Genomic DNA, 23,653 nt, shown 5'->3' with positions numbered 1-23,653 from the left:
TGGACAGCAAGATATTACTTTGTTCATTATATTAAAAATAGATATTGCAAAATGGTGTCTTCTGAGAAATCTAATATTTGAATGAAGACTGTTCCAATAAACATGTGCCAGATCAGTCTCCCCTGGACACTGGGTAGCATCCAAACTGCTCAACCAAAATGCAACAGCCCTGGGCATAAATAAACATGCAGACTAGTTATCTGTGAAAATACAGAAAGAAAGACATCTGTGAAACAATCATATCTAAAGCTGAGTGTCGTTGAGACTTCCAAGACAGTATTTTGATTCTAGGTGCCAAAATTCTAAATAAATGATTACTGGAACACATGTCCTTCAAGGAACAGAGCTTAAAGTGCTTTTACAATTAAGGGAATACCCAGTAACTGTATATAATGTTAAAAACAAGGGTAGAAAATTAGCCATTCTACGTCCTTCAATATGCTGTAGCAACTGTTGTTCCAAAAGAAGACGTCAGAGTGATATGGCTGGCAGAGTATTTTCTGTGGGCAAAGATGAATCTGAGGTTAAATTAGGCCATTAGCAAACGTCTGTTCGTTATTTCCTCTTTCTCTTGGTACTAGACCAGTAAAATAGAAAAGACTTATCCTTTTCCTTCTTTTCAAGAAAACAGACAACAGAAGTATCTCTAAATGGCCATGGTCAGAAGTTACACCTGTAACTCAGGAACAAGATTTAGATAAGGTACAGGAAGCAGATCTTTGCTTAAGTTCACTTTTGCACCCAGCCTGCTCAAGGACCAGATTCTTGGACTTCATGAGCTCTTCTGTGCCTGTGACCTACCAACTTACTACATTTTAAATTTCTCAGGTGATTTCATGCTCTAGTATACAGTTCCTTAACTATGTGATGTCTAGCAATCTAATTTGACTATATAACACATGCACATTGTCTGGTAGCTTTTCTAAATGGATAGGCATTACACACTGGAGGATAACTACAAAGCTGATGTACAGAAGACAGATAGGAAGTACTAAATCTCTGACAAAGACTATTAAAACTCCCTGCGGCCTCTCTGGAGAAACGGGATGCCAGTGCTCAAGTAGTCTTAGAACATTCTTCTTCAGCATGCTAACTGCAGATGGCACTTTGCGCTGAGCATTACACAGTGCGTGGGCCCGGGGCGTAAAAACCAAAGATATGATTGCAAAGCACACTGCACGCATGAAGGCAGGAAGCACACAGAGCCTTTTCAGGACGCCGTATTTCACACTGTATATAAGCTTATCCAGTTTAAGATAAACATTACCGCATATGACTGCGGTTCCAGAAAGAAAAAAAAAGAAAAAAAGAAATCTTAGAGAACAGAACTTCTCCATCTGTTAGAGAGATGCTTTAAATATCATTTATAAAGTACATTCTATAGCTAGTTATAAGTCTAAATTTAAAACCTTGAAATGAAAGATCTCTCAGGGCATGCACACAACATTTCAAGCTACAGTAACTGAACATCATGCAGGTTTACTTTCAGTTTCTAGCAGCATCTCTTTGGGGACCTCGGGATTTCCTTCCCTTTACCTCCCCATTAGACTACAAGAGAGCTTGCCCACAAAGCAGGACAAACCTGTATTCAATTTAACAACCAATTTTCTTGGCACACACTCCTATACTACTTTTTGCCTAATATTCTTTTCATATGGACAGGTGTAATGCAAATTGTCTTCCACAATAGCAAATTTCTTATTGATCAACTTTGTTTCCTAGCCTTCCTGTTTTATGGTTTCCACTGGCAAAAATCCTTAGTGACTTCATTCCTCATGTTGCACTTTATTGTGGAAAAGCGACAGGAAAAGTTACACTGTGGACTTCAGCATTAATATTGTTCTGGATCAGCTGAGTTCTACTGTGAAATGTGAACAAAGTGTTTCAGCTCTTTAAAAAAAAGATTTTTACCCCTGCTTCCCCATTTAAGAAGCCGTATGAGTGAGTTATACAATCCAGCTGCACCCCAATGATTTGACCCAAGTTTTAAAACAACTGAGGAGGAGGACAGAAGTTACTTAAGCTAAACTGAAAAAAAAATAGTCCTTCATCAACATCTTACGTGCTTTTTTTTTTCTCTACCCTTAAAGTGAACAGCACATGTCAATTTTAATTACTTGAGTGAACTAAAACTTCTGTGTTGCCATTGCTCCAACTTCATGAATCAATTGTTAAATTAAGAGTCATGCAGAAGTGACAAAAATACGGTGGATGAACTCTAAGCAATTCCACACTTACTTTCAGGAAATGAAAACTCATGAAAACTTTACACAGAAAAGACAGCCTACAAACCAAAACTGAAAGCCGTATACGACAAAACCAAGGTAATAGAAAAGACTCATTTCAGACTTTGAAGATATGCAGGGTTTTCTGTGGTGGTATCCAGACGCACGCTACCACAAACAGCCTGCAAAGGTTCTAGGTTAGTACTCTGGGCAGCCAGAGTGTGCTGCATAAATGTTGCAGAAGCTCAGAAGCTTTTTGTGCTAGAAGTGAATCAAATAAGGTTTTTCTTAAAGAAAAAAAAAAAAGTTGTTTCTAAAATTCACTACTGTTTTTACATTACCTCCAGATAGGACAGAAACATTTTTCCTACCTTCCCCCCAGCCCAGTACTCCAGACCTTTAGTGAAATAAGTGATAAGTAGCAACACCAGAATGGAAAAGGAAAATACTTTTTTTTTTTTCTCTCCAGACTGTTCAGAATTTACTCCAGGCAGTTTGAAAGTATTTGTTTCAGAATGTCATAAGGCTAGACAAGAAAAACACTAACTGTGATGACGAGCCACAGGCCTTAATGCTTTCTCTTCCTTATGACTGGAAATCCATCCACCCACTATATGGTCACAATCCTGTGACATGAAAGACTGGCTATGCGAAGACGCAAGTCCAGACACACAACTGCAGGGGCGAAGGGGGAGTTAAAGGGTTCTCAGCAGAGAAGTAGCTGGGAATGGCTTTGATGCAGCACTGTCCTGCACCACTGTCTTGCGAACTGCCAGTCTGAACCACAAAATAATTGAAGAAATACATTAGAACCTCAGTATTTTTTTATTTTTTTTTTTAGGCTGGAATGGGACATACTACAAGATGTTTAAGGAGATTTTGCACTCACCACTTTCAATAGCTGTTGGTGAGGCAGGCCAGGAAGGCTGTACTTCCTGACCCGTGACTGAAGCTTCCTGCAGACACTCCTGGAGCATGTACAGAAAGGGCAGCCAACAGGTTGGGAACACCCACTGCAATTCACTTGTTTCTGGCACCAGAGCACAACACAAACATTTTTGCACTCTGCAGTGCTCTTTGCTCCCTGCCTCCCCCTACTCTCTGGGGGCATCACCACTGACTCCAGTGCTCCAGTCAAAATCCTCTCCCTTCCCCACTGGAGTCTCCCTTCAACAGCTCCCATCCACACATAAGCCCTCCTGCTGCTTGCAGTACAGCCCCTACTCTCCTTAAAATATTCCACCCCTTTTTCTTGGTCTGTTTGAAGAGGAAGACATCACCAAGATCTTTCACCTGCCTTTATTATCCCTGTGCCTGCCACCCAGCTGCCTGCCTTCTCCCCCTTCCATCCATCTCCAACATTTTCATGTTTCATTACCACATCTGACCACCATTTCTTCCCCTCTCTCCCTCTCCCACCCCACTTCTGACAGAATCCCAAGGACTGAGATGTCCCATCCCCACACACCGTCCCAATTCCCCAGTGAAGCTTCTTTCATGGGGTGGGTACATGAGCTTCCGGCAATGCTTCTGAGGCAAAATATCAAGAAACATCAGGGACAGCTGGGGTAGGGTGCAGATCCTGCCCCCACTGTAGGACGGCACCTACACTTCCAGTCTCGTACGCTGGTAATAAAACTACCTCATCACGGACTTCTCCGGGATAAATTCATGCGCAGACTCTTTCTTCCCCAAGCTCTCTGGCAGAAAGCTTTTACAAGTAATAGTGAAGTCACTGCTGAAAAAAGCAAGTACGCTTATAGAAAGGAAGTGCTCAACGTGAAGGATAAGCCCAAACATGTCGGGTATTGTCACTCTTACTCAAAATACTCCAGAGTTGTCAAACGAACTTGGGAGAAGGGAGAGAGGAAAAAGGAAAGAAAAAAAAGCCCTTTAGCCATTAACAAGTTATTTAAATGAAATTCAGCATACTTTGACTATTTTTAGAGTAAATAATCAGGTTTGCTACTTGAATTACACACTTTATGAATAGTGCTCAGAAGCACAAAGAGCAAGTTAAAATGGGAAGATATCTATTACTTAGTACCTGAGAAATTAAGTAGTATTTTGCATGCTTTGCTTCCAGAACAGAGCTCTGTAACATGTTCCACAAGTGATATCTCTTTTGGATGAAGCAGCATATGTAACAGCTTTTGTGCATATTTCCTAACTTAGTGTTACCCAACAGAATCTTTCTCCAAAACTCATAGGATTTTTAGACAAGAGAATATGAATCGGGAAAGGAGAACACTGAAGTATAATTTACAAGCTTCCAAAATTAAAAGTTGTGCAGAATTAAAAAGAAATTATCAGTAATTTCAGGATTTAACTGTTCCACCAGCACTTGTGGAATCATATCATCTTAGAGAAGAGTTAGGTATTGCAAACATATTTAAGAACCTTAGTTTGAACAAAGGAAGAGGAACATGAAATTAACGTAAAATAAGCAGAAAATGAATACCGTATATTCTTTGGTAAGAGGATTATGGAAAAAAAATCTAGATAAAACATATGTGGCTGCACATACCAGAAATACCAGAGTCTACTGGGGCAACAAGACAATTTAATGCTGTCAAAAATAATACGTAAAATTAATTGAGGGTCACAAAGCACCTGGACCTCCTGTCAAAGCTGGTCTGAATTAGATATTAATATTAATCAACGTTTTTATTATGAGTACAAAGGAAATTTGCATATCATAACTCTGCTGGACTTCTCATCAGGGGTTTATCACCAGGGAGGCACTTGAAATGCTTTTCAGAATTCATGAGAAGTGCCATGAAACCAGATCCAATCTACTTAGGTTAAAAACTCTATCATGCTTTGACGGTTTTGTTATCACAATGAATATTCATAGGTTTATCATCTGTGTTTAGCTCAACATTTAAAGTGAAATGTAAACTGGCAGTATTGCCTACCTGTATTTCACAATTTCAGTAATTCTAGTCCTTTCTGTAAGCAGCAAGTCATTCACTGAAGATATCCCCAATTCTAGAGAGCAGGAAAAAAAAAAACACAGTGTAAGTATCTATTAGAGCTGCCAATACATATTATTTATAACAAAGAGTAACATGATTTCATGTTAGAATGAAGAAAAGAAAACAGCTACCAACAGTCAGCCCAGAGTCAGGAATTTCTTCACCTTTTTTCCTTTGCAAAGAGACACAGGTATCATAACTCACGGAAGGCTGAAAGCTACTGCCATCAATGAACAAATTCAAGGACTAGAATCTACCTTATTTACTGCAGTTTTGGAAGAAGCATTTGCTGACTTTTGCACTCTTGGCGCTCTTTATTCTTATACTAACATATTTCCTTAAGAGTTGAGGAACTACACACTTTATTTTTAAAACACACATATATATGGTTATATTATATATTGTGTGTGTATGTACACACACATGCATACATGTGGTACGTTTTTACATATATATGCAGTAGTAGCTTAGGAAGTAACCAAGAAGCATGGGTTCAAAGGCAGCATCTGCTTAATTTGGGCTGCTTTCTTTGCTAAGGTAAAACTTTAATATTATCAGGGGCTGGTGGAAAGGCCATAAACCAGATGCATATTCCAACAAACTGTGTGTGCAAGATTAGCTGCATAAACCCTCTCACTGATCAGGCTTCAGATCACTGTCAGTAGCAGGTAGTTCAGGAAATAAGTGGTTTGTACTAAGTATCTAACAAAAACACACAACTTTGCAGTTACACCTCATGACGTCTGTGAGGTTCAGCAAATGTGTTCGTTATTAAATATGTTTAGATGTCCATGCATGACATCTACTAACAAGTTCAGAAGTTCTCGGCAAAAAGATGGATTACAAGAGCTGCAATCAGTAACAGAGAGGAAACACAAAAAGAGCTGTCTCTGACCACCAAGAGCCACTGCTCTAGAATCTGCTATTGAACTACTAGGGCCAATGGATTATTTCCTGGTGCTAAACCTGTGTTAGAAACAGCAACAAACTAAAATCCAAAACCAAAACAGCAACAACAAAAAGAAAAAAAACCACTGCATTCAGAGATCGTTCATGTGGATTCATAAACCATCCTGTTTGCAGTTGTGTATCAAAACTGGGCTTCAAAACTGACAGAAGCAATAACAAAAGCAGAAGAAAACTCCAAACCACTCACTTCAAATGTTCACAAGAAATATGGCAGAAGTCACAGTAAACAAAACTTTATGCATTTCCTATATTAAATGGGGATTGTGGATTTTTTTTTTTTAATTTTTATTTTAAGTATCTTCTACACCTGAGCTTCCTGGTGCTACATCTTCCACACTAAATGACAAGACATTTGCTTGCTGATTTTCAGTGGCGGCTTGTTTGTCATATTTAATCCTTTACTGCTCACAAACTGAGGAACTGAGGCTTCTGTTTCTTCTCAGGCTGACATGTCAGATTTAAAAAGTAAAATTACATTTGTTTATTTACTGCATAGTTCTCAGAAAGAGACAGGGAAAATCTACAGATTAGAAACAAAGAGCTGAGGCAGATGAGCACAGGTAAAACAGATTATATAAACGAAGAAAAACAGCAAGTCAAGAGAAGAATGCAGGGGAGGAAGGTAGGGAAGAGGGGAAACTTGTCTGGACAGTGTTACATGTCACAGACAGAAAGCTTTGATCACCTTTCTTGTCAGGACAGAAATTTGGGTGGTCAAAAAAAAAAAATCACAGCAGTGGATTACTAAGAATGACAGTATTAGGAATTAGCTATAACTGCCTTAGTGAAAGCAATGCTTGACTGTTACACAGCCACAGAGAACTGTGTGGAAAGAACGAGATTTGTCTCCTTTCTTCAGCTAAGGAGTCAAAGAACAACTTTGGCTTACACCTTGTGCATGTTTAGCTACTTCATAAGAACAAATAGGAGACAAAAATAAACTTTAATTGATGCAACAGTAAATTTGACCAAGCGTATAAAGAGTGTAGAGTAGATGTATTGAGGAGCTAGAGAACAACAGGCCCTGAAGTTTGGACATCAGGTCAGAGCAAAGCATGCGGTTGTCCACACAGCAGCAGACACCCAGGGAAGACACTTCAGTATCATGATACTTTAGCAGTTTCCTTGACTTTGAAACATTAAAAACTTAAACACTTGGTAATAATATACATGCTTTCACTGAACGGTTTGCATGAACCCTGAAAAAAAATAAATGACCAAATGAAAACTTCCCTCCATACAAACTATATTCAGAGTATCTGTATGTAGAGTTCGGGGGTTTTTTTTCCATGCCCTTGGAAAATAACTGTATCAGGATAGTTTGCTGCTCAGACAAAAAAAAAAACCACACAAAAAACAACAACAACAAAAAACGAACAGCTAAACAATCAGCCTGTAACACATGACATTGCACTGGTTGCCCAACAATTTTAACAAAGAACCAAATAAAATCCTGAAAGCCAATAAGGCTGACAAGCATTCTTAAAATCTTGTAACTAATTGTCATTGAAAGTTAGCTACCTTGTACTTGAAGTATATGTGGCCAATAGCTGAGATAAAGGCAGGAGAACCAACTAATTCAACCTCAGCTGAACATAGACCTCCTCCCTCAAAGAGAATGCAACTGAACCTGAAACATAAGATTCATATCGTAAGTTTTCATATCATGTAAGTTTTACCGAGAGAAAACTGAGATAACAGTGCTTCAGCAACACAATGCTATGAGATTGTTAGTACAGAGCACACATTAATTGGCCATTAACAGCACACGTAACATCCTAAAAACATGTAGACTGAGTTTCTATATAACCTATGTTTATAACTAACAATATCAAATGTAAGAATATCTATATTTGCAAATTCTAAGCTTCGTCTTTCTTGACTCCTCTTTAAAAAAGAATAGACTAAGTAGAAAAATAGATGAATTTCACTTTCCTAAACTGTAACATTCAAAGCCCATGACCACACTGTAAGAGCAGCATCAACGAACAATGGAAGCTCCTCACAGAACAACTTTTAAAGTCAGTTACAAATAAAATTCTGGACCACTACTTTAAAGTTGTGTCACAGCTATTTAGAGTCCCGGATGAATGAAGCCTGTAGACTAAACCTACATCCTAATGGACAATTTAATTCACAAAACCACTTCTATAAGTGGAAGACTTCTGGCTTGAAATGCTACTAAATTAACTGGCACAGATTACCCGCCAGCAGAGTGGAAAGAATGGTGTTTGCAGGCACTGCCAAGGCACACTACTAATCAAGCTGTAACCACTGTCTTCGAAAAGTTTGGACAGCTTGTTGCAGACTTACCTACGCCTCTCACTCATTAAGAATGCTGGTTATAAATAACAGTTGTCTAAGTGCTAGCATTTACATAAGAACTTGAAGCTTTCTGCTTGCTGAAAGCCTTGTTTCGGGAGCTAACAATTCAGTACGTTTCCTCTATTTCTAAGTTACAGCTAAACTGCTGGCTTAGCCAGTTGCCAGAAATCACTAATATTGCAAGATTCACAAGATTTTAGAGAACCCAGATGTTGGACATCTATTTTGATGTGGTAGCTACAAGAGGATCATAAGCATTAACAGATTTACGCAAACTGTTATTAGTAAGTGTATCAAATTCAGAGAGAAAACAATCAGTGGAGCCATGTAACATTTTCAAGTTGTTTTCAAATTACAGAGAATTGGTTCAAATTTGATGAAGAACTTGCATGAAGACACTATATGTATACGAAGTGCAAGTTTTAAAAATGCGTTTGTATCTTAGGGAAAAATATTTTCTAAACTAATGAAGCTGTGGGTTTGCAATAGATGAATAGTTAAATGCCCTGCAAACATTCAGCCACTTCCATTTAAAGAAACATAATCAGTTTCAGCACTTTGATCAGTATATTGATAAGAAAATGATAATCTAAACTTTGTCTTTTTTTTATCTTCATTATGTTAACAGACTTTTATATATATATATATATATTTTTTTTTACAAGCTATTAAAAACTATTGAGAAAAATATAAAGGATTAATCTTGCATCTGAGATACTTCCATGTCTCTATATACATACATAGTATATATACATAGGTTTTTAATCATCCTCCCATTCCAGTCAATGGCAAACACTTATTTAGAAGTGTTGTCATATCTTCAGTCACATGCACGCAGGAAGTGATAGAGAGCCAGTAGATCATATTTTATTTCATTATGAAGCTTCTGTTCATCAATTCATTTAATGGAACCGTTAAGGAATGTGAATAGAATTATTAAGTGCCAATGAGTTCAGAACTGTGAAAAGCTAGAAATAAAAGGCTGTAAGACTTATGAGAAGTAAGATCAAATACAAGTGGAAGCACAAAGAATCCAGAAAGCAAGTTTTAGTTTCTCCTATTGCTACCAGAGATGTGTCTTTCAAAACTAAAATCTTTTAGAGGACAATTTAGAGCCAGAGTTAATATGTAAATAATTCTAAAGGAGGAAGGTATCTCTATTCACTGGCCGCCTAGGAGAGGACTTGGAACAGTAGCCTACTTAAACTCTTCTCTGAATACCTCTTTCCCCGTTTAAACCTTTTCAAGAGATACTTCGAAGACACCAACATTAAGACATTTCAATATTTTATACTGTTTATGCTTTGCCTCCAGAAATCTCCCCCAGGGAGGAGAAGGGAAAAAGGCAAAAAAGCAAATAATCCTCTTGGAAACTACTTGGAGTCAGGCGCTTAGAAGGCTGACCTTTAGGTCACTTTTATCTGTGCCAGCGTCAAGTTTTCCTATTTCATCTCTGGTCTAATGAAATTCTTTGGCTCATCAGCGACACAGGTGTGTTTACTTGGATGCTTAATGGACTACACTGCATGAACACACTATGGAAACGACTGAAAGATACGTAGAAATACAGAAACGCAGCTATGTAAGGCTTGAAATCTTGTATTCCACTCCAATTAGACATCCTGCACTTTTAGTATGGAAAACTTGCTTGTATTCCAATGTCTGAGTGGCTAAGCCTTTCATAAAGAGAAAGAAAAAGTAAACTGTGGGCTAATACTTCTTTCTCAAATTATTTTCACAACCACACAAACCTAAATCTCACAGAGATCTCTTTCACTAAAAGTAAGGGCTTTCCTTTTTTGTAAGGAAATGGCTGGAAGAGGCTGACGCTGTCAGGGTTTTGGTGGGAGGAAGGTGCATTTACTGCCTGCTTCTGAGAAGCGTACCAGTCTGTTTTCATACCTGCCAACCTAGAATCTGAGAGCCTGACGTGAATAGCTTAACTGATTCATGAGACAGAGAGTGTAATTTAGTCAAATTTTTGCTTCAAAATGTACTACGTATAATACCTTGACTGCCCATTTTAAATCACACAGACGACAATCAACCACAGTGCTAATACTAATCCTGTACGTAACAGGAGTAGAAGGGCTGAGGTAACCAACAGAACACAAACAAAACCCAACAGACTGGTGTTTCTAGTCCAGTCCATCCCGAAGTTTTGTCTTTTAAAGACCTGGAAAGAGAGATATCCAGCTGCTGGAAACTGAACATCTCCCCCAGCAAGCAAAGAAAGGGCCTAACAAGTCACTAGCTATCCAAATAGCTCCACTACCCACACAAATGGTTTCGGCCTTTACAAAACGCAGCCTTCAAAATCTGCAACTTGTTTTCATAAAGGCAAAGACTTTCAAAGCCTTCACTTCCCACACTTACCCCCTCTTAACAGGAAGCCTGGCATGTCAAAGAAAAAACACCTCAGTGAAACCACTATAACTGTGACAGACTGCATACAACAAACAAATATCATTGTAAAAGCAAAATGCAGTGAGTGACCTGAATACACACGACGAATCGGCTCTACAGCTGACTGAGAAACGTCCGGACAGCCTGACTGCATTCGTGTTATGTCAGACTAATTATCCTGGGCACGGGCAGCTCTCATGAGCCTTACCCGTCTCGTTTGAACTCCAATGCAGAGAGAGCATTTCAGCTCTGCACTCCATGTTGGTGCTTTTGCACGACGGTTCCTCTGTGCAAGGGGAGAGCAAAAAAGCCTGTTCTCACAGGCCATCGAACACACAGGTCGATAGAACTTGGGCTGCAGTCTGAACAGCATCAGTGCTTCCTTGATTCTCAATATTTTTAAATATATATATATATATTTTTAACTAATAAAGTCAACACAGCAACAGAGAAAGAAAATCATCCTCCAACCCAGTCTCTCAGCTTTTCAGCTTACTCGGACTACAGTAGTAAATAGCCAAGAAATGTCAGGTGTAACTTGTCCCATCCTCAAAAAAAAAAATCACAAAAAAACAAAAACAAAACCTCAAGAGTCAGTCTCCCTATAAATTCCCATTAATTTGTATGTTAATCTGTAGTCAGCATTGACTGAATAAATTATTAAGAAAATAGTCTACAATGATCCTCATTGTTTTTAACCAAACCAGTTTTCAGCGCTCCAGAGCAGATGCAGATCCTCTCAAGAATATTCCCTTTTGTAATTAAAACTAGCATTGACTGCACTTCAGAATTACTGCTGTGTCTAAGGCAACAACTGCAGGTACAAAAGCATCCAGACAGGCCTAGCTAAAAAGGAGAACCTAAGACACTGTCAATGACTTAACAGAAATCACCAAGACATGAGCTACCTGTACTAAGCGTGCTTTGAATGTAGCTGTAGAATTACAGCTAGAAGCTGTAAAACACTGACTTTTAAGCCTCTCCATAAGTTCTTGGAGAGGATGGAACAGAAATTTTGAAGTTTCTTTGCCAAATTTACCTGATTCTTATGTCATTTTTCTGAACAGAAAGAAAACTCAATAATTAGCCACATTATCTGATTGTTTCAGTGGATTAGTTTCAGAATCACAAAAAAAAAATCTGATAAAATGATGCAGCCAATGTTACTTACGGTCTAATTTTTAATTAAGCAAAGAACATATATACATCAAAGAACAAGCAATGCTTGCAGCACTGAGCATATGCAATATTAAACACAGGCTCTGCCTTTACGCTCCCCATACCCCCCGCTACACACACACATTACCATGGTGATTTGTAAAATTTTCTGTCTCGGATTTTTGAGTAGTACACTGTTTGAAATGCTCTCATCAGCTTTGAATAGATGCAAATACAAATTAAGTTACATTTAGAAAAACAATAAGCCACAGTTTGATAAAGCTCTTTTTAGAGCAGAACACTAACAAAGATATCTTAATATGACCTCAACCAGTAGATATTAAACCAACAAAGCCTTCACATTATGCTTTCAGTCCCTGAAAGAAAGGAAACTGAGTTTAAGGATTAGAAAAAAAAAAAAGAAGAAATAGCAGACCCACTGCATAAAAAGCATAATCTGGAATCACCCATTATCTGTGTTAGCATTTGAATAGTCATCTGCACAAGTGTTGCTTTCAGAGCAATTAGTTGTATTTTCATAGAGTTGTGTTTTCTTTAAAGGAATTCTTAATTTATATAGTATTTCACCAAAGTGCACATTTGTTTTGACTATAACATGTTTTGAGTTTCCCAGAAATGGGATCGCTTTACCCAGTCTACTTCTAACTTTCGGCATTAGTTAAAAAAAAAAAAATCACCTTAAGAAATAAGCATCACCTTACTATCGATACATACATGTATCGTGAAAACATAGAATGCACAGGACTGGAAGGAAAGACAACAACTGCTGGTTCGTTGTGCCCCAACCAAAAAGTAGGTTAAACAAACAAATCCACCGCAACTTTCAGTACCTAGATTCTCCTGCATGTACTACGACAGTGCCTCATACTTTGGTTTGTGAAACAAGTTGGAATACAACTAAAGCAATTATGATTCTAACTAAGAGATTCAAGGGACAAGACTGTAACTCTGACTCCTAGGTAATGACAAATACCACCCTTGCAAATGTGTTCTTGTAAAGCTGTAGTGGACTTTCTTCAGGCACAGTTGTAGTGGGTTTAGGATCTCAATGAGATTTTCACCACCAAGTTCATGATAGCCAGTGCTTCACTTGAAACACTCAAAACTGAAAGGAGTCACTCACCACTCCTATTGACTGCCCTGGAAAGGGCTGGAGTAAGTGGAAGAAACGCTTAATAACCATGCACGGGTGAAGAAGAGGCTCCAGAGCAAGGATTTACAGGCTTTTCTTTAGAGCCCGCGTAACAAGCTTGGCAGTGGTGCAACCAGGGGGATGGTCCACGAGGGAAAAAACAGCGTGTTAGAGCCGATTATGTGTTTCACAATAGAGTGCCTATACTGACATACAGCCCCTTTGAATTTGCCTCAATACAGCCTTAAGTCCCACTAGCATTTTTCAAGAGCATCACAAAGCTTCACTTACCCATTACAAGACAGCTTAGCAGTAAACAGGTTACAGCGGAGTCAAATAACAGAGCTGAACACACCTAGATTTATCCTTCAAAGTCACTATTTCAACACTGAAATAAAAAGACTTGATTATGCAGCAAGTCCTGGCTGTACCAGCCACACCAATACCAGTGGCATGCTCCCCGTGAAAACAGAGTGAAAGCAGATCGCTTAAATATTTGTGTAAGATGATTTTCTGATAGGACAACAACAGAGGGAAAAAAAAAAAGAGAGAAAGAAAAAGAAGAGAGAGAATGTACCAGAGTTAATGATTTAGGTAGTCTTTCATTAGCTCCATAAATGATTTCCTCCCACCTACCAAGAGTAGTGCCAATAACACTTTTTCACAAATTGGCAGTATCTGGACATTACAAAATGGAAAAAAAAAAAGTTATTCTTCAAATGCACCCTGTGCTTGAGGACAATAAGAAGAAAAAACAACTAACAAGCAATATGCACATTAAATACCAAAACTAAACCAACTATTTGAAGACCACTCCACCAGCCCCATCCCATAAAAAACAGAGGTTACTTAGAACAGTTTGTCTGCTTTTTTCTAAGTAGACAGACTTGGATATGTCACCACCAAATAAAAATCTGCTAAGCTCCTGTTTCTGAACTACTACGCATGCTTTGGACTACAGAAAAGTGTTTCTATCAGATCTCAAAAACTGTTTATACAGTTCAGGTAAACAAGACTGCTCTTAACTTCAAACTATCTTTTTTTACATTAATTTTACTTTGTTTTGATTATCTCAAGGAAGAACAAACCTTACAAAACACAACTTACTCCAAAAAGGACTTCAACATGGAATACCAGGGCAAGACACCATTCACTTGAAGGGTTAAGAGGGGAAACAGGTAATTGAGCTCAAGTGAAAATTTGTTCTCAGGAAGCTTTAAAGGAGTAGGTGGAGTTCCTTTAGCAGCTGGGGTTTGATGAGAATAGCTGCATCACGTGGGGCCAATTAAAAGACACGTTATCAGTCAGCACAAGAATTACTGAACATGAGCCACAAGATAAAGCAACCAAAAAAAGTAACAAAGAGCTTTCTGCATGTAGTAGTAATTCAATGTTTAGTAGTATTACTGATTTCATGAGAAATCGGGTTGCAATTTATGGATGCCCTGTTTACATCTTGTGCAAAAACAGTCTCCAAATTCAGTTGGTGACTACAAGAAAGAGGACAGATATCCCTTTACAAAAGGTGAGGAAAAATTTTATATATATATTTTATATGTGTATATATATATATAAAATCCATACAAAAATAAGTCTATGATTTAGACAGAAAATGTGCTAAGTATAATATAGAAATTTCCAAATTCATTCAAAAAGACACTTATTTTTCTTATGGGGACAATTGAAATTTTGACTGGAAATGCTTTGGTGATAATGTACTTTCTATCCTGTAGAAAGAAAGCTTTCTTGAGAAAACACATCTGAACTGCATGCGGTAACTGATAAAAGTTCAAGGCATGTACAGTCAAAAAAAAAGAACTGTCCAGAATTTGTAAAAAAGCACGAGACACCAAAATACTCAACAAACAATGATGCGGTCTGTAACCAGTTACTTGGTTCATGCATTGTTTTGCCATTATATTGTGATTTATATACCCATGAAACAAATAGCTCTCTGTTTTAGCTTAACTGGTTAGAGATAGTTACAATATTTTACTTCTGCTTGCCTAAAGCACAACCATAAATACAGTACTCTGTTGTGATGTGAAAAGCTATTGGATCAGACCTGTCATCACTACGTGTGATCTTCCCCTAGCACTGGGAACCCTCATCTGTTTATACGAAAATTTCTCCTCTATTATGCCAAAAATGAATGGCTTTTTCTCTCCTCTAGTACCTCCTCTCCTCCCAGGAAGCGGCAATGGAGACAATGTTTTATATAGCGCAAACGAGTCTTACCATAGCCCATGGTGGGGCTGTAACAATTATATATGGTGGGGAGAGGATGCAAATTCTGTCCAGCAAAGAAACTGACAGTTTTCTAGTAGCCACAGTATTAAATCACAGCCTCAGGTAACTGCAATAGGTTAGACCTTTGGCAGCACTACTTCGTGGCCTACACTGTGATCCGTACCTTCAACACCAAACAAGCAAGCGATTCATTGAACACAACCCAGGGACATCCATTTAAGCTCCGTGTTGAATAACCATAACTTTGAAGCAAGATGAAGAGCAGTTCCCAGTTTTCCAGGGAGTGCAGTTGTCAGCAGCTTGCTTTCTCCCATGCATCACCCCGGTGCGCTGCTGGATGTGCACAGAGGAGGTATCTGTTCTCCCTTTTGCATTTCATGACGAATACTACCGAACTGATTGGACAGACAGTTAAATAAATCAGAGCAGGAAGTTAATTTAAGATAATTCATCCTCCCAGGAAGCTTGCAAGATCTGCTGATGATAACCCTGACACCTTATGTCTTCCTCCTTACACCCTCCACTCTGAACCCATCTGTTAATAAAAACACTGACAAGGAAGGTGGAAGAGCGCTCACATAACAGTGCTTTTGTTACAGGCAAGAAAACTTCTGTTCCTATCGGAATGGAGACGAGAAGCTATTGAGAGAAACTTCTGTTCCTTTCGGGACAATGGTAAATCACTGGACTAAGAAGCTGATGTGCAAGATTAAATTACACCTGCGCACAACACACAGAGGTAGAAAGAGACTGGAGGGGTCCTGAAGCGCTGCTACCTAGCTATGCAACAGGCACCGAGAACAGGCCCTCTTACAGGGCACTCTCCCAAACCACCCTCCTAACTTTTTTGCATTCTTTTTGTTGAAAACAGTCAGCGCTCTCATCGCTAATCTCCTCTTCATCCTGCCCATTAAGTGCAGCCCCTACTTCAACGCAGTCAGCGCAGCTGTTTGATTATTCTCTCACCCACTTTCATTTGTTTCAGGTAGCTTGTGTGAATTTAGTATTTCTTGACATCATCAGTAGTCATGCAACAGAACAAGAGATGCTAATCATGTAAGCCCGACTTGCTTCAAAACACCCTGAAATCTTTAAGTGACTCAAAAGCCTCTTGAGATTTACTGATTTTTTTTTTCCAACCAAAAAGGAATCCAACCCATCCAGCATGCTTCACAGAAACATTCTTCCTTTCACCCCTATTCACCCCCCCATTCGCTCCCCCCAGTTCAGCTACAGAAAGGAACACCATGTCCCTGCTTTTCAAACATATCTCAATCTAGGCTATTTGTAAGTTTGTTCTTGAAAAAGAAACATCATTCAGCTGTGCAGTCATCATCATGTATGCTTAGCTTCTATAGTACATCTAAAGCAACAGGAAAAAAAGCAAGAGCACTCTGATACTTTAAAAAAAAAAAAAAACAAAAAACCTGAATGTTAGCCCTGCTTTAAGAATTGATAAAATTGGATTAGACAACAGGCGTGTATGTCCTAACTACATATATGGAGTAAACAGCATCAAATTCCCTACAATCCTTCAACATAATCAAGAAAGCATTTATTTGTACTTGAGGTATCAAAACAGTGACTAGCATTTTCACAACATCCAGTTCTTTTAAAATTCAGTTGTTTGCTAACACGCAAATATTAATAGTAGAAGACATGGGACTAATACTAAACATGTAGGGCAGTTAGTAGCAAACGTGTTTGCCTGAGGTGACACAACAAGGTTGTACGAAGGGCCACATAATTCATCACCCCTTTCCTCGTATCTGAGTATACAGAGAAGCACACAGTGAGAAAAGATATCCAGAGCTAGGGAGGTCACCAGAGATAACTGGGTCGTTCAGGTGCACATTTATGTGACGTGACAGTGTCTACTACCCGGCAGAACCATATCTACTAAAAACACGCGCTGCAGCGATGTATTTCATGAGACACTGCTACTCGATGCCTAGACTCGGGCTGTCAAGTGTAATTGAGAGCTGCAAGGAAGTGGCTGAAAACTGAACAGTCATGGGACGACTCAAAAATAAGTGTAGTTAGTCCTATTTGAATTCTACCCAAGTACTCGGTGGTACTGACCAGAACCCAGCGATGTCTGCACAGAAACCAGAAATAACAGGAGTCATTACAGTACCTGCAAAACAGACTGGCAAGAGATTTTCTTAGCAATGTATTCTGCTAGGCTTGTATACAGTTTGCCACGTGACAACAAGCTCAGCTCACAAAAAACGAAACAAAAACCAAACAGAAAGACCCGCAAGAAGGGTGCTTTCAGAAAGTACTTTAGAATTTTTTACATTATTGAGTAACTTAATTCAGCATTATGCTTCATGCCTAAAGGTTGGTCTATGAATCATAATTAAAGCAAGTTTCTCAACACTACCATAACTTTGAAAAAAAATCCTGAAATCCAGGAAACTGCCACCTCAATCATAAACCACATAATGAAATGTTCTCCTGGTAATTCATATGTCAGTAGCGTGAAGAAAGTCATTTGTGTTTGTATAATACAGTATTTGTATAATTGTAATGCTAGCAAGAAATCTTACTGGAGAGAGAAAGAAGAAACCCCTTCACACCCCACCTTTGAGGGTCAAAAGGTCTGGCACAAACATCTAAAGGGTTTGTGCAAGCTCTGAAAGGTTTGCTCAAGTTACCAGGTGCTGGACTAACTCCTCCCCTGTGGACAGTGAATTATAGCAGCAACTGCTGATTAATGTCATTTCACCACCACAAGCCATTACTCCTTCCAGAAATGCAGAACAGTGTCGATTATGCTTCTTGTTGGAGGAAAAACGTGAAGTGTGAACATCTAATACATCTTGGTTACTGCAATGCTTCCATCCATAGGACACGGTTCGATTTCTCGACTCTGCCCTAGGACTAACGTTTTGATCATCGCAATGAATGCGCCGATACCCAGGAAAAAATCACAGTAAAAAAAAATAAAAAAAATCAAAAAGTCACTTTGAAGACAAACTGAATTTCTTTTCTACCCTTCCTGTTTCTAAAGCAACCATATCTATTTTTTGGACAGTAGAAGCCATGACAGGATGTTCAAAACATTTCTAACTGCCTTTTCTTTTGTCACCGTGTGGCTTGACACCATGTCCGCAGGCATTCCCCCAGATGGCTATACTGCAAGCCACCATAAAGATTCTGACGTGCTTATCAGGTCAGAATTACCAACAAGCTTCAAAGTAATTTGTTTTGTGTGGTTATATGGCAGTGTAAGTAAATTGTCTACATACTGTTCGTGAAAACAGGTTTTATATCAAAGATAATGCGTGGTACAGCTGCAACATTTCTGGACAACAAATTACACCTGCCAACAGGTTCAATGTTCTTCATCTTGTGTTCCAATGGATTAGAATATTTTGTAGACTGTATACTACAGTCTTTTGATTTCCTATCTATACATCTTAGGTCTAAATAAGCAGAAACTTCACCAGGAAGTTTCTTGAATGCTAAATGATTGATCTCCTGCAGAAGGGAGAACACCCTTTCCTCAAAGCAGAAATCATATAGGAAATATAAACTATTAGCAAAATAATTTTAGGTATTCAGACAACAGTATCCAGATTATACTTTCTCACCTAAGCTAATTGGCAAAATTAAATTTAAGAGAGCAATGAAGTATGTAACAGTACAACAATTTACGTGCTTACATGGAATTTATAGACAGCGAGATTTCACTGCTTATTTGAGCTGCTACTTAGATCATTAACGCCTGAAATAATTTGCTTAAACCCAGTCTGCAGTGTTATCTACAACGATCCCTTTTAACCTTGAAGAAGTCATTACAAGTGAAATTCAGTTGTTTTATTACGTCTTTCAAAACTGTACCTGTCTCAACAATGTCAAGCACAACTCTCAGAAACGTATCTGTACCTAGACTGAGCTATTGTTGATCAGATGAGCTATGCAAATGGTATCGACTACGCATTCCTCGTGAGTGAGGAAAAACGCGCCTTCTGATTCTGATCTCCATTTCTTCGGTTAATTACAGGGAAGCACACAGCGTTACTGTTACGAGGGCTCCCTGCCTGCTAAGATCCGAGGCCGGCTGCCTGTCCTTGAGGATGAAGTCAGGCCCATCACCAAACAAAACAGACACAGCAAGAACTTCGGGCAATCCCTCACCGCAGGCTGCACGCGCTGCTTCACATTAAGGCGCCGTAGCCAGGCGAAGGAGGTAGCCAGGATACGAAGGATGTCTTTGCACCGGGTGCGAGAGAAGCCCGTTCAGCTGCACGTCGCTGAAAACCTAAAGTTTTCGTGGCAAAGCAGAAAAAAAAAAAAAGAAAAGGCAGTAGCAACACCACCGCTCCGTTCCCCCCCGAGTTCAGGAAGGGAGGACTCACGGTTCAATTCATGCCCGACCTCCGCGGGAGGAGCCCCGGCTCGCCGCGCTGCGCCGACCTGCCGAGAAGCACGGGGCACGGCGCTGCTCAGCCCGGGGCCAGCCCTGCGGGCGGAGCGGGGCCCCGCACCTGACACCCCCCGCACGGCCGCCGCCGCCGCCCCGCCAGCGCCTCCGGGGCTCGGCGGCACCGACCCGGCCGCGCCCGGCCCCACCTGCCCGGCTCCCCCCACCCACCGACCGACCGACCGACAGCGGCGGCGGGGCTCGGCGCTCCCTGCCCCGCCACTCACCGCTGCCCGCTCCGCTCCGCTCCTTTGTCTGCCCGCCCGCCGCGCCCCGTCCCCGCCGCCCTCCTGGAGGAGGCTGCGGGCGATGCCGGCGGGGGAGGCCGGCGCGGTCACATGCAGCGGGGCGGGCGCGGCGCGGCGCAGGGCCCCTCACGGGCTGCCGGCGAGCCCGGCCGGGGCGGAGGTGAAGATGGCGACCTCGGCGGCGGCGGCGAGGGGATCGGATCCCCGCGGCGGCCCGCACCGCACCGCACCGCACCGCACCGCGCTGGGCTGGGCTCGCCGGCAGGGGAGGGGACAAAGGAGGCCGGGCGGCGGCGGCGGCTGCCCGTCAGCCCTCCCCGCGCACCGCCCGCTCCTCCTCCGCCGCCGCCGCCGCCGCCGCCGCCCGGTCCCGCCGAGCCGCCGCCGCCGCAGCGCCCCCTGGCGCCGGGGGGCGGCCCCGCTGCGGAGCCCGGCCTCGGGAGGAAGCCTAAGGCCCCGCGCAGCCCCCTCAGGGGAAAACAGAAAGGCCTGGTTGGAAGGGGCTCCGGGGGTCGCCCAGCTCCAACCCCCTCGGCACAGCGGGGACCTCTCCCGGCGGAACTGTGTCCCCTGCGGGACAGCACCCCAGGGCACGACGGCGGGGTACGCCTGGCCTCGCTGAGTGGCGACGAACCACCAAACGGTTCGCTCATCCGAAATAGGTGTTGCACCGCCCTGAGTCACTACGCCGTGCACTGTGCATTCGCTCAGACCATGTATTGTCTTCCAAAAAATAAAAAAAGTTCCACTTTTCTGAGCTACAGGTGGCAAGCGTGAATCAAATACGAAACGTGGCACGTTGACACCTCAGCTCTGTCATGTTCCCGGTCCCCAGACTGCGAGAGGCCGCTATCCTCCTCCATCTCGCCCATGTGCTGCTTGTGCTCACCTGGCACGGCCTGCGTGCTTCAGCAGCATGGGTTAAAACTGAAAATGTGGCAGGGCTAAAGAGTTTCCAGTTAGCTGAGCTTGGGCAGTGCCACAGAGGAAGAAACAGGAGAGACCATTTGGCTGCAAAGCATATCAAGCATATCTAAAAGTACTCAGAACATTTCGGTCTCTGTTTTCAGCCTGTATGAATCCCTCTGACATTTACACTTAACACAGATTTCTTGTCTTTAAAAAAACTGCATCACCTGAAAACTTGTGTTTTGTTTTCCAGACTTTTTTAATGATTTTGCTCATTTTCCATAGATGTCTTCACTTGCACCCACCGAGGTACCAGATGTGGTTATGTCCAGATTGCCTTCTGAAGGGTGCAGCATGAAGGGTGTTTGAACAGATCACCACATCCAGCCGCTGATCTGCCCTCCACAGCCCCATGCACTGAAAACCACCAGTCCCAGCCCTGTACTCTACCGGTGGTGTTTCTGTTGCAAGTGTTTAGATGATGGATCATTATCTGATGCCTGCAAAGAACAGCTGCAATCATTGTTACCATTCTGTTTAAGCTTCTCATTACTCTTAATGGACTTCAGTTCGCAAGAACCCTGTGATGTAGAGAAGTATTATGCCCATTTTCAAGATGAGAAATTGCTGCATAAAGAGGCAGTATAGCTTGCCTCAGGTCATACGTATAGTATGTGGTAAAACAAGAAACTTAACAGAGTTTGGATGCAGATCCAGTCAGTCTAGCCACAAGTTCATTGTCTTTCTCAAGCTCTGTTTCTCAGGAGTCGACTCCTGAAAAACTCTTGGGAATACTGAAGAAATTCTGAAGAAGACAGGCTAACATAAATTCTGTTGAGTGGCAGCTTATGCAGGAAACTACATAGTTAAATGGAAATGTTGTGAGTAGGCATATTTACACAGAAAGCTTTCTGCAGAAACATTATCCTGTTTTGCTGAGTGTATAAACCATGAAGGGGAATGGGGAATGCCACGCAACTTGTCACTTCAATACTGTGCACTTAAGACATGATGTAAGTACAAACTTCCAGCTCTTACTGGCCACATTCCACGCAGAAGTGGGTGAATCACAGCAACGTTGCAGGATGTTAGGCCAAACGTGCTTGCACAAGAGTGATTCCCATGAAGGACTGTCCACATTAGCAACACCACTGTATTTGAATGTTGCGGCATTTACATCAGACCCCGTCATAACACATGGTCTGAATTGTTTCCTGTGGCAATTTCTAGTAAGGAACAAGGACGTGTGAAGTGTGTGCCTCCACAGTTATCCATGTTAGATTGGTTCTGGCAATGTTCATTGTTTCAGGCGTCTTCCCTGCCACGTGTCTCAGCAGACACTTGAGTGCCCAAAGGCACCTTGTGTAGCCCAAGTAGCATAAACCAGCAAGAAGCCAATGTCTCCAAACCAGGTTCAGCAGCACAATCAGGAGATCCATCTACATTGTAAAAGCATGTGCCAAAGACTTGTCAGAAGACGGTCATGTGCCAGGCTGCTTCTGGCAGTGATGGTACATATTTAGCTGCCATAGTTACTAACAAAGAACTAATCATGTTGTGTATGAGAACAAACTGTGTATAGAGCCAGCCATGCTTGCAAAAATACTCAATTAAGCCTTCAATAAATTGAACTGAGTCGGACAAATGAGCTCTGACCAACAGTTTGTACTTTGCTTCATTACAGTTAGTTCCTCAAAAACACAGCCACGTTGTCTTTAGCACTTTCTAAGTACCTCTCTTGTGTCCTTCTGACTGTTCTCCTAATTTCTTTCCCCTGTGACAGTCCTGACAATATTACTATTACTATTACTAATTACTTCTTCCATATCCAAAGTTGGGAAAGAATTTTTATCTTTCAAAAACTTGTTTTCCCTCTGCTGCTTCCTCAGGACCTCATGCCAAAGCATGAAAAAATGGCAAGGCAGAAATAACTCAATATTTGTACGAACTTTTGATAATAAATGACATTCTTCCCACCCTGTGTGCCAGAGTGCTTGGCAGTCAGCATTCCAAACACAACAAATAGAAATCCATCATTGCTGGCTTTGATCTTGTTTGTGAAAGAATGATTGCTTTTTAAAAGGGAAGAAACGCTTTATAATTCCGAATCTAACAATGAGTTGTTCTCTTTTTTAAATGAACAATAAAACAAACATGTTAGCTGTGACTAAGCAGCAGCGTGTGGGTATAACACCCATAAACACCATGGGATTCCTCTACTTCTGGTGTTGCCATACCCAAGTCAGAGAAGGTGTGGACGAGCGATTGCAAGTGGTTCAGTCAGCTATTCACTGAGCTGCAGCAGCTGACCATACCTTCATTCCTGGGCCGTGGCAGCTGTGTACCTCCGTGACAGCATTCTCAGCAGAGGTGTTTTCTTTTGCTGTTGCCACAGGCAAGGAATTAGGAGTACGGTCATTTAATGTGGCTCGGCTAGCGAGAGGCAACGTGTTCAGCTCTGCTCGCCCAGCCAGATGCAAGGGTCTGTTCGTAACCCACGCCGAAGATGAGTCCAGCCCTAAGGGTCAGCATTAAGAGGAGCTCAGACCGACGGGTGGGGCACGGGGCTGGAGAAGCAAGTTTAGCCTCATCTTCTCTTC

At 41.3% G+C, this 23,653-nt stretch overlaps 1 protein-coding gene across 9 annotated transcripts in view; it reads right to left on the bottom strand.

Moving 5' to 3' along the window:
- CDC42SE2 (CDC42 small effector 2) overlaps nt 1-20,420 on the bottom strand; it is a 79,067-nt gene extending 58,647 nt beyond the window's left edge. The window contains exons 1-5 of one of the 9 annotated variants that reach the window (XM_066987830.1): nt 20,124-20,420; nt 19,832-19,889; nt 19,611-19,734; nt 7,694-7,802; nt 5,144-5,216 (exon numbers count right to left, since the gene is read on the bottom strand). The gene's annotated coding sequence lies outside the window, so the exon portion shown is untranslated. The remainder of the gene's footprint in view (nt 1-5,143; nt 5,217-7,693; nt 7,803-19,610; nt 19,735-19,831; nt 19,890-20,123) is intronic. The other 8 variants (XM_066987834.1, XM_066987831.1, XM_066987837.1 and 5 more) reach the window with 8 other exon arrangements.
- Nucleotides 20,421-23,653: the final 3,233 nt, after the last annotated feature.

Source organism: Anser cygnoides, chromosome Z, assembly GCF_040182565.1.
Source record: "Anser cygnoides isolate HZ-2024a breed goose chromosome Z, Taihu_goose_T2T_genome, whole genome shotgun sequence".
In the NCBI taxonomy this organism is placed as follows: domain Eukaryota; kingdom Metazoa; phylum Chordata; class Aves; order Anseriformes; family Anatidae; genus Anser; species Anser cygnoides.
This window is presented reverse-complemented; position numbering and strand designations above follow the sequence as displayed.